Source organism: Phocoena sinus, chromosome 7 (assembly GCF_008692025.1).
Source record: "Phocoena sinus isolate mPhoSin1 chromosome 7, mPhoSin1.pri, whole genome shotgun sequence".
Taxonomy (NCBI): domain Eukaryota; kingdom Metazoa; phylum Chordata; class Mammalia; order Artiodactyla; family Phocoenidae; genus Phocoena; species Phocoena sinus.
The window spans coordinates 80,130,093-80,142,712 of NC_045769.1; positions in this window are offsets into that span (position 1 = coordinate 80,130,093).

Consider the following 12,620-nt stretch of genomic DNA (forward strand, 5'->3'; position numbering starts at 1 on the left):
CATGATTTTGTATAGGTATGCATTGGTCATTTGAAAAATATTGTCATTGAATAATGTGCATCTTCCAAATGTTGGCACATTTCGTTATACGTTACCAAATATCACCTTTGTTAATATCACTACTAATCTCATTAGAAAGTTCTTTCTGTTGGTATATACTTAGTGGAATTCCTGGGTCACAGGAAATGAGAACATTTCACTTTATAAGGCTATGACAACTTGTTTTCCAAAGTACTATTCCTAATTTACAATCCTACAAGCAATCTTATAGGAGAGCTCAACATTTTTTCCAGCATTTGATAGTTTTGAACATTGGCATAAAAGAGTAACTTGCGGTGGTCTTGATCTGCGTTTTTCTTTCTTTTTTTAAAAAATAAATTTATTTATTTATTTTTGGCTGTGTTGGGTCTTCGTTGCTGCGCACAGGCTTTCTCTAGTTGTGGTGAGCGGGGGCTACTATTCTTTGCAGTGCGCGGGCTTCTCGTTGTGGTGGCTTCTCTTGTTGCGGAGCATGGGCTCTAGGCGTGCGGGCTTCAGTAGTTGTGGCACATGGGCTCAGTAGTTGTGGCTCACGGGCTCTAGAGTGCAGGCTCAGTAGTTGTGTGCACAGGCTTAGTTGCTCCATGGCATGTAGGACCTTCCTAGACCAGGGGTCAAACCCATATCCCCTGCCTTGGCAGGCGGATTCTTAACCACTGCACCACCAGGGAAACCCCTGCATTTTTCTGAAAATGAATTTGAGCAACTTTTCATATTTATTCTATTTTGTGAAACAGATGTCGTGCCTTTCATTTCTCCCTTTTTTTTCTAACAGCTTTATTGAGATAATTTACATTCCTTACAATTTACCCATTTGAAAGGTACAATTCAGTGGTTTTAGTATATTCACAAATTTGTGCAACCATCACCAAAATCCATTTTAGAACATTTCATCACCCCCCAAAAAACTCTATACTTTTTAACTATCACCCCACTCTCCTCCAAACACTCCCCTCTCACTCCCAAACAACCACTAATATAATTTCTGTCTCCATAGACTTGTCTATTCTGGACATTTTATTTAAATGGAATCACATAATACATGACCTTTTGTGACAGGCTTCTGGCACTTAGCATTTTGTTTTCTAGGTTCATCCATATTATGTAGCATGTGTTAGTACTTCATTCCCTTTTATGGCCAAATAATATTCCATTGGATGGATATACCACATTTTGCTTATGCATTTATCAGTTGATACATATTTGAAGTTAAATTAAAATCCTAATGTATCAGTTACATCTCAATTAAAAAAATCCTGGTCTAGAGCTAAATTAAGGGCCATGCAGGCATGCCTTGGAGATATCGCAGGTTTGGTTCCAGACACCACAGTAGAGTGAATATTGCAATAAAGCAAGTCACATGAATTTTTTGGCTTCCCAGTCCATTTAAGGTTATAATTACACTATACTGCAGTCTATTAAGTGTGCAATAGCATTATATCTTTTAAAAATGCACATCCTTAATTAACAATCAATGCTGTTGAAAGAATGGTGCCAATAGACTTGCTCACTGCAGGATTGCCACAAACCTTCAATTTGTAAAAAATGCAGTATCTGCAAAGCTCAGTAAAGTGAAGTACAGTAAAATGAGGTATGCCTGTAATTAAAGAATTTCCTAATCTCCAGAAATACAGGCAAATTTTTGCTATAGAATCTGGAACTTTTAAAGATACTTATTATCATGGGCTACAGATCTGTACCAACTAATTTAGTTACTTATAAGCCCTTCCGAAGGGAAAAATGTCTAAAATCATCAAGGCATGAAAGAGGAGCTTTTTAAAAACTCAGCTGTGAAAATTTTTTAAATATAAAAAGAAAAAATATAAAGCAATTAATAGAAGCCTCTATTTTAAGGGTAGTCTGGACAAAGCTTCAATGTTGTAACTTAAACAGACTTCAGGAAACTTTCAAAAAGTATTCTGGGTTACATTCAGTATCTGGAATTAAAGAAGCCTTCCCTTCTCTTTTTTGTAGACTTAATAAAAAATAAATTAATTAAAATGTAAAATTGCTAGCTTAGAAAATATCTAATATATGGCTCAACGTTTCCAGATAGCTTTAAAAAGTAAATAGGCTAGAAATCGTATATTGTACGGCTCTATAGATGGAATACCCCAAAGTGTCTCTGTTCTCTAAGATGTGAGAGCCTACAGGTAAGGATACGTGTAAATATAGTGAATAGAAGGACCATTAAATAAACTATGCACCATGCCAGCTAAGAAACAGGACAGCTATTCAAAAATCTATCCAGTGATATGGCTCCAACGTAAACAAGAGCACCCAACAATTACCAATCCTTTTTCTATTTCCCTATATTTTATATAGTTATCACTTTATCATTAGTTCCACCTCTATATCAGAGTAAGATTGTCTAAAAAGCAAGAAGAAAGGCAAATTGACTTCTCATGAAAAAAGAAAACAAATAATTTTGTATTAAAGTAAAAATGATAGTGCCATGTTGGTTTTTTTAAAAGAAGATAAGAAAAATTTGAATGTATATAGTAAATTGTGGAGGACTTGAGAAGAAATCAACTTTATTTCAGTTCAGTTCAGTTTCAATTCAGTGTCTCAACTATAACTGATATTTTGAGATCATTATCAGAGGGATATTCTTTATTCTCTGTGATACAACATTGTGAAGAAAATAATCAACAGAGCAAGCCTGAACTGCTCTCCTTGGAAAAGCCTGTTTGCAAGGTTGAGTGTTGACTGGCATCCAGGAACTTAAATTTCAGGAGGGTTCCCAACATCAACTGATGAGAGTGACTCACTAAACTATTTGTACAAACAATATGGTTTCTGCTGAACCTTGCTTTTCCTTCTGGGTGTCTGGAATTTGGGTACATGCCAGACAGTGGGGCCTATGTGATTAGCCCCCAATAGAAACCCAGGGTACTGAGTCTCAAGCTTCTGTGGTTAGCAACATTTCACACAACATTTCATACGTGTTGGCACAGCTCATCACTAGGGAAATTAAGCATGTCCTGTATGACTCCATTGGGAGAGGACCCTTGAAAGCTTACATCTGGTTTCCCACAGACTACGTCTAAGTGCCTTTTCCCTTTGCTGATTTTGTTCTAGATTGTCTATATCCCTTAGCCGTGAATACAACTATATGCTGAGTCCTCTCAGTCCTAGTGAATCATTTTACCTGGGGTGGTCTTGGGGATCTCTAACCCGAACATCTATAAATGTAGTAAGTAAGATCTACTTTTAGACAAAAATATACTGCAGCTCTTATACTTGATTGGATTATAGTTCATCTAGATATGGGAATGTATGCGGTTCTAGAAAGTACCAAAAATATAGCTATGGTACCAGAATTCTTATGGATGAAAGATTCCACCGATATAGGCAGATTAACTTGGAGCAGAGTCCATAAGATTACAGATTGATTTTTTTTTTTCCTTAATTGCATTATTTATTTATTTATTTTGTACAAACATGAAAATGTTAGGCCATGCTCTATGGATTTTAACTCACTAAAACACCATTGCCTATAAAACCTATCTCTTAAAGAAGCAAAATAAATAAATCTCTGTGCCACTGAGTAATTACAGGCCTCAACTAATAAGTCAAAATAGCTTCAGATCTTCTACTAGGCCTTTCAGTCTAATGGTGGCACATGTACTCAATCACTATTGCTAGCAGAAACCACTCGTTTTTTACTTATTGATTAACTAATTATGAATTATCATTTTCTCCTTCTCATGTAACCAAATACTGGTGTAGCACTCTTAATCCAGCAACTCCATAACCCTGTGAAGGAGAATCCCGTACTTGTGTTCCTGTAATTCAAGAAGACAACCATGATCAGAACAGAATTTTTGACACTATAGTATCAAATTCTTAATATTATTTGTTGAAGGGTTTTATGTTAAAAATATGAAAAAACATGAGGCTAATATACAAAAAACTGTCCTGTTTCTCTTATAAAATTTCTTACCAAAAGCCAAATTGTTCACATATCTGAACCATGGTTCTTTCTAGGGTGTATTAAATTGTTAGTATAAATGTGTATATATATATATATATATATATATATATATATATTACACTAAGATTAGTAGCTTTTAGAATAATTCATTTCTTTAAAAGGATATACAAATGCAAAGATTTCTAAGGTATCCTAAAATTGAATAACAAACACATCAATTACCTGGTGTCTTCACATTAAAACAATTGTCATAAAGCCAGACACTCATAGTAGAAGAGATATTACAGAAGTTAGTATACTATACTATAATCATTATGGAAATATTCTGCGTATACAGAAATACATGAACAGATTGTCATGCTAAACAGATTTCTCTGATTAAAGTCATTATACAGGGACATCATTAAAACATCAAAAACAAAAATAGTAACAATAAATTGATGTAGAAGTTCAAAGATTTCATCATAGATGGGCAAAATCTGGATACCCGAATTCTGAAGATAAACACTGGGAATGATTAAGTTATAAGATCTATGAGGATAAAATCTGGCAAATCCACAATGGCCACCTGATAAGCACCCAGTAACACCCCAAATGAACACTTGTGGAAATCTTCCATCAAACAACCCATCCACACCACAGTCAGGATAAATTGACCACAACACCATTATGAGAACACTCCCAGGAACAGAGGATTTAGCCAGTTCATGCCCTATCTGAAAACCAATTAACCTGGAAAAATTGTAAAAATAAGGCAAAGACTAAGATCATGCCTTAAAAGATCCTTTGAGATCACTGAATGAATTGTAGCAATTGCTTCCCTCTATCATTTATGAATGTATACTATTAATAGTACATTTGTTACCTGGGTAGGTTAAAACATTTGCTTGTTGAAAAGCCACAGCATTCACCATGGTTAAAATATTTACCATTAGATCTTGTATTTCCTGTGTAGAACATTTTGTCTTGTTTATCCAGCAGTATGGGGATACATTTAATTAGAAGTTATTCATGATTTTTAGTAACACAGGATTTTACTTACTCTAAAACCTTATTGTCTGTATCACTGACAATCCTCTAGAAAAATATAAAGGACCTTGACACAACTGAAAAGTTACATCTATTGGAGATCCTAAACTGACATTCTCCAGAGACCCTCCAGAAATTGATGGTTCCTGAAAGTGGACTGCTGATTCAAGATATTAAGAATAAGCTGGTAACTACACACTGTGAAATGTGTTTTCACAAGACCATTGGGGGAGTTCCCTGGTGGCCTAGCAGTTAGGATTTCGGGCTTTCACCGCCGTGGCCCAGGTTCAGTCCCTGGTTGGGGAACTGAGATCCTGTGAGCCGCATGGCTAAAAAAAAATAATAATAATAATTCCCAAAACTGCTGGAACAATATTCTTCTATGTAACACACTTAAGAAAAGTACTTTTATATAATTATGCTTTTTATTCTTTAGTGATTTAAAGTTGTACACTTTTGACTCAGTCTATTATGTTACCCTAACCAATAATAATGATGTGCTTATATGTAAGCTTTACCAAAAACAGTCACCACCTCTCCTCAATAAAGCTGGAAAAGAATAAAATAAATAAATAAATAAATAAATATTTTTTTTAATGCTGGAAAAGAAAAAAATTAAAAATAAAAACGATCACTTTTCTAATTCTGTAATTGAGCTCTCCTAAGCTTGGCTAATACAGCCAGGTTGAAAAATAATTGAAGGTATGTTACATAATAAAACTATAATAATTTATATTATGTATTATTAAATATATTTTATATATCAATAATTATATTAAAGTAATAACTATATATCAGTTAATATTTAAGATAGTATATTATATAAAATTATATTACTATATTATCTATAATATATAAATGAAGAAAAATATTCTTTTGCTGCAAGAGAGGGATATAACTATTCTTGGGCTGTAGCAGTAATTGTTTCTCATCACTACACCCAAAGACAGTATATCTATAACTTCAAGATTGATTGTACCTTTTGGGGATCTCCTGGATTCTTTTTCCTATGTGACAATCAGTCTTCAGTGCTGACCCAGAACCAAGGCTGTACAAGTGTTCTGTAGGGCTTTCTGTGAGATCATTCCATGAGTTTAACTCCCCAACACTCTCAATGAACTACATTTCTTTTTTTTTTTTCTCGGTACGCGGGCCTCTCACTGTTGTGGCCTCTCCCATTGCGGAGCACAGGCTCCAGACGTGCAGGCTCAGTGGCCATGGCTCACGGGCCCAGCCGCTCCACAGCATGTGGGATCTTCCCAGACCAGGGCACAAACCCGTGTCCCCTGAATCGGCAGGCGGACTCCAACCACTGTGCCACCAGGGAAGCCTGAACTTCTTTTCTTAAAAAAGAATCTGAAAGATAAAACCCTTTTTAGCAAAAGATTTCCCCCAAATATTTTCCCCCCACCCACAAGCACAACTTGAGATGGTAATTAAAAATTTGTCCCTTCACACTGGCTGAACCCGACAGGCAATAGAATAGCATAGCCTTAATTTTTTTTGGTCAGCCAGGAGGGAGTCTGTGCCATTACTAAGACTTCTCATACAGGGAATAACACTTTGGGTGAGATAAAACAATCTATAGCCAAGTTAAAAGAAAAAACAAACTGACTAAGGTAGACTCAGGGAGTTGTTAGGCCTTGTTTTATTCCTCAGGCTTGTAGAATCTTGGTTCACGGTTATGGAGTATCTTCCTTTCCCTTTTATTACCAATATTACAGGTACTTATAGTTTTACTTGTTTGTCTCACTGTTGTTCAGTGTCTGTTGTCCAAACTTTAAAATGATTCCACACAGCCACTGGGCTAACAGTGATTCAACAAATGATTCAAAGACAAAAACAAGATAAAATCACAATGATAAATGTGCAAATTGAAAATCATATCTCCATAAAGGGAACCTCGATATTCAAGAACCATGAACAACAATGGTGAAAATCTGGACTTTTGGTCCTTCTTTCAGCTTTGGCTGAATGAGGACGAAAAGAGAAGACTGAGAATAAAGGAGTCCCCACAAATGCAGGAAAACACTGCTTACTCCGAAGCCATGATACTAAGTAACCATCAGAACTGGTCTTAAACCTGTTCCGTTGATCAGCTACTTACCTCAGTGAACAGCAAACTAATCAATGTCAGGTCCTCACTTCTGACAGTCAGCCAGCCAGGTATGAGCTCAGTCCAGTAAACATGACTTAGAGCGCCAGTCAACAACAGCCTCGCTAAGTCACCACACTTCAATTGCTGACGTTTAACCACGTACGCTTCTGAAAGCCTGCCAATCCCAAACATCCTATAAATAAATCTTTCTATAGTAAGCAAGAAATTCAACACTGTTATATCGAGTGTTGGTCGTATCATCATTGGACAAATATCACGCTGTTTTAAAGGATTGATTTTAGGGTAAAACATGTGATGTCTGCAATTTAACTTCAGATGGTTCAGTATATTTGTTTATATCAGAGACAGAGAGGTAAAGCAAATATGGTGAAAATATTAACAATATTTTGTGAGTACATCTAGGTGAGCATCATTATAGTAGCCTGTAACTCTTCTGTAAGTGTTACCGAGTCCAACCTCGCCCTGGTCGCCACCCAACAGGCCAATGAGTCGGAGGTGAGGTGTTGAGGCAAGGAAGACGACTTTATTAGGAAAGCCGGCAGACTGACAAGATGGCAGACTAGTGTCTCCTATAAACCATCCTATCGGGGTCTGGATGCCAGTTTCTTTTATAGAATCAGAGAGGGAGAGGTGGTGAGGAAGTAAAGTAAAAAGGCAGAATAGAGAGGGAGAGGTGGTGGGAAAGAAAAGTAAAAAGGGTCATCATTCTTACAAAACATCTCCTGGAACGACCAGCCTAGGTGAGGGGATGTGTTAATTTCTTCTTTCTAGCAGCCATTCACAGGTGGGCAGGGTCAGATTTTCTCCCTGGGAGCTGAACAGAGGCACTTTAGTTTAACATTGAGGCAGAGGGGCAGGGTTCCCTGAGGCAGGCCATTATGTATGATTATAATAACAAAAGCAATGAAAAGCAAAGGTTAAAGTAGAAGAAACAGACCAAGCATGGAGTCCAATTTAGCTCTTCCCTGTTCTATAAGTTTAATTTTTCAAAATTAAAAAATGTAAACAAGAGCAGGGGCATCAGCAAAATGGTGGAATAGGAAATTCCAGGCCTTTGTTCCCCATGGAGACACTGACTTAACAACAATATAGGTGCCAAATTGCCTTTATGAGAATTCCAGAAACCAGGTAAGAGGTTGCAACATGCCAGGTGAATGCAAAGCCAAGAAGAGACATAAGGAAGCAGGTAGGAAAGTTCTTATTTGCCTGTCCTAGTTCCTCCCCATCCCCCATCCCCCCACCCCCAGTGAAGTACCTGGCACTCCCGACTCTCAGTTTCTCCCTTGGGAGGGAAACAGAAAAGTGGAATGTGCATCCAACGTTCTGGCTTTTCAGAGGGCTGCTCAAGGGACTGGTTTCTGCCTTGCCTGACTCAGTGTGCTGATGGGAAAAGAATGGATGTGTACTTTGAATACCAGGTTGGCCAGCACAGTAGCTTGTTACACTAGAGAGACTGCAGTACTGCAGACAGACACTAGGGAGAGACTGCAGTACTGCAGACAGACACTGAGTAAGTTTACATTTAACTTCTTAAGAATCTACCTACTGTTTTCTAAAATGTCTACTATTTTGCATTCCCACCAGCAATGAATAAAATTCTAGCTGGTCATATCATCATCAAACTTGGTGTGGTGGGACTTCCCTGTTGGTCCAGTGGCTAAGACTCCACACTCCCAATGCAGGGGTCCTGGGTTTGATCCCTGGTCAGGGAACTAGATCCCACATGCCCCAACTAAAGATCCCACATGCCGCAACTAAGACCTGATGCAGCCAAATAAATAAATATTAAAACAAACAAACAAACTTGGTGTGGTGGGGGGTTTTTCTTTCTTTTTTTAAAATTTTAGCTATTCTAGCAAAATCAAGTGGTATTAATTTGCATTTCCCTAATGGCTAACAATGTTGAGCACCTTTTCATGTGTTTATTTGCCATCCATATACCTTTTTTTAGTGAAGTGCCCAATTCTTTTGCCCATTTAAAAATTTTATTTGTTTGTCTTTTCTATTATTGAGTTTTAAGAGTTCTTTCTTCTGGATATAAGTCCTTTGGTGTATGTTTTGCAAATATTTCTATCAGTCTGTTCTTTCATTCTCTTGACAGTATTTTTGGAAGAGCAAAGTTTTATATTTTAATGAAGTCTAATGTATCATTTTCCCTTTATAGTTTATGTTTTTTAAGTCCTATTTAGGAAATATTTGCTTACTCCATAGTTACTAAGATTTTCTCCTATATTTTCTTCCAGAAATTTCATAGGTTTTTGACCTTTAGGTCAGTTAATATGAGCTAATTTTCTAAATGGTATAAGGCAATGGTCTTTCTTCCTTCCTTCCTTTTTTCTTTCTTTCTTTCACATATGGATATCCAATTGTTCTAGCATCACTCTTTAAAAGAGTATCCTTTCTCCCACTGAATTGCGTAGGCATCTTTGTGGAAATTCAATTGACTATACATGGGTAGGTCTATTTTTGGACTCTGTTCCATTGACCTGTAGGTCTACCTTTATACCAATACCACATTCACTTGGTTACTGAAGCTTTATTTTTTTTTAATATTTATTTATTTATTTGGCTGTACTGGGTCTTAGTTGCGGCATGCAGGCTCTTCGTTGCGGCATGCGTGATCTTTATTTGCAGCGTGCGAACTCTCAGTTGTGTCATGTGGGATCTAGTTCCCTGACCAGGGATTGAACCTGGGCCCCCTGCATTGGGAGTGTGGAGTCTTAGCCCCTGGACCGCCAGGGAAGTCCCATGAAGCTTTATAATAAGTTTTGAAATCAGAAAGTTTTACAAATTTCTGCTTATTTTTCAAAATTGTTGTGGCTATTCTCATTTTTCCTTTGATTTGGCCGTGTTTCCCTGTTGCTTTGTATGCCTTGTGCTCATCTGTTGAGATCTGGGCATCTGAAAAACGAATCAGCTTAGCTAGAGATTTGGGAACCTCTCAAACCTTTTCTGGGTATGCATCTTCTCTGGACTTGTGCAACTGATTTCCCAGTTAAAGAGGTTTACCTCTGCTGCTTCTCAGAAGCCCATAATTTCCTCTCCCTAGTGGCTGTCTGCAGTACTGCAGTCTCTCCCTAGTGTCTGTCTGCAGTACTGCAGTCTCTCTAGTGTAACAAGCTATTGTGCTTGCCAACCTGGTATTCAAAGTACACATCCATTCTTTCCCCATCAGCACACTGAGTCAGGCAAGGCAGAAACCAGTCCCTTGGGCAGCCCTCTGAAAAGCCAGAAAAAAAAAAAACGTGGAGTGGGGAAGGGAAAAAATATGCATTTACATAAAGTCTTTTGAAGGATATTGAAGACCCTGGAACTAGCTCTTGAGGACCAGAAATGGGTAGATGGAGAAACAGGATAGGAGGAAGAATATTCATAATAACATCAGCTGTAAATTCTTAAGTTTTGTTAATATGAGCAGATAAACTAGCCCCAAATTAAATTAAATTGAAAGCAAAAAGAGAAAAAGAAAAATCTTAGTTGACTAGATGAAGAGCTGTATTAAGTAGATGATCAACTGTGCTGAAGATACTGCTGTTTAGGCAGAGCATACATGTTGCTTTTCCCCATAGCAGTAACACTTTAGCTGGAACACTGATGTTTATCTAGCATTGCATTGTCCTCTATAGCACTTTTTTTTTTTTTTTTTTTTGCGGTATGTAGGCCTCTCACTGTTGTGGCCTCTCCTGTTGCGGAGCACACGCTCTGGACGTGCAGGCTCAGCAGCCATCGCTCACGGGCCCAGCCGCTCCGCGGCATGTGGGATCTTCCTGGACCGGGGCATGAACCCGTGTCCCCTGCATCGGCAGGCGGACTCTCAACCACTGTGCCACCAGGGAATCCCTATAGCACTTTTAAACTTGATTACCTGTAACTTTTAAATTGAAAAAAAAAAAAAAAAGCCAACTCGTTACAATTCTAATCATTTTTACCTTCTAACCTTGCTCTTTCTGGTTTTGCAAGAAACAGCTCATATACTGGAGCAATTTTTCCTACTTCTGCCTACATTATGTGAATAAGCTGTTGATGAGGCATACTTATCAGGTATATAAACAAACCTGCAAGTGATTCCTATTCACTGTAGCAGGGATAGAACTTCAAAAAGCAATATGAAAATTAGTTTTCATACTGTATTGTACATGTAATTTTATTTTAAATGAACATCTTGACTCAGTTAAATCTAATACTATGTAACTTTTCTTTTGGCATCATGAGAACTACTGTGAGGTTACTAACACTTAGGCAAGTAATAGTCCTATTTATAATTGTTTGACAGTCAAGTAAGTGCTCAAAAACTGTTTTATATTTTATGAATACTGCTAAGGATGTGGCTTTCCCAGTGGAGGCCCAAGAGCCTGTGTTTTTAGGGAGTTTACTTTTATATATTGAGGTTTTGTGGGATGTGATTTCTTCTTGTGGTTTTCTTTGCTGGGCATTTGTTCAGAAGGAAATTAAATAGCTGTGGATATATATTTTAGACATTTAAAAACAACACAAGACATGAAAACAACTTGCCTTCAAAATAAGGTTTTTTTGAGGGGAATGAGTTGTAAAACATATTCTGAAAAAACTTCCTTTCCAAAAAATTTTCTTCAAAAAAATCTGAACTCAAATATTATATTAAATAAAATATTTAATATTTAATTAAAATATTAAATACGTACGTATGTACATGTATAAACATTAGTCAGTTTGTTTTCTTTTCAGAGAATGATATTGATATCAAGATCACATTCAATTGAAAGTAAGTAAAACTTAAAGAAATGGAACCTCCCAAACCCACACATAAACATGACAAAGAAAAAAAAAATAGAGAAAAATACCTACAGATACATTTAAGCAGGTATTAAATTGAAAACATTCAAATGAAGTGGAATTGCTAGAACATAAAGAATACTGGAGTAGACATGTAAAAGATGCTAAATTGAATAAATAAAATCAAGTTTTTAAAAATGTTCTACAAGGTCACTTTTTTTACTAAAATTATTATTAAAAATTATCTCTCTATATATTATAATTCTTCCTTTTCAAGAATTTCTATAGATCTTAGAATATGATCATAATGTATCCTAAATCTCAGTAGGAAGGCTTGTAACTAATTCAGTCAAATCTCTAGAAGTCATTATAACCCATCTCTGATCCTGTATATAATATTCTCATATAATACTCTCACTACACCATTGAGATATAGGGGAACCTGGGTCAGTGGTAATAGATAACATTTAGCATCATTCTAAATATTTCATACATCTAAATATTATTTCCAGGAAAATCTTGAGGATTTATATTCATTATCATCAATAATAATACCTTATATCCTAGAGTGCATTGTAATTTTCAAGTTAACACACATTCTTCAATTTACTATTTAAATTCCATTATCAAAATTTCCAAAGGAAAAAAAAAGTTAATTCTGATAAAGACCAAAACGCCTGTGGAGGGAATATAGTCAATAATATTGTAATAACTTTGTATGGTGACAGGTGGTAACTAGACTTA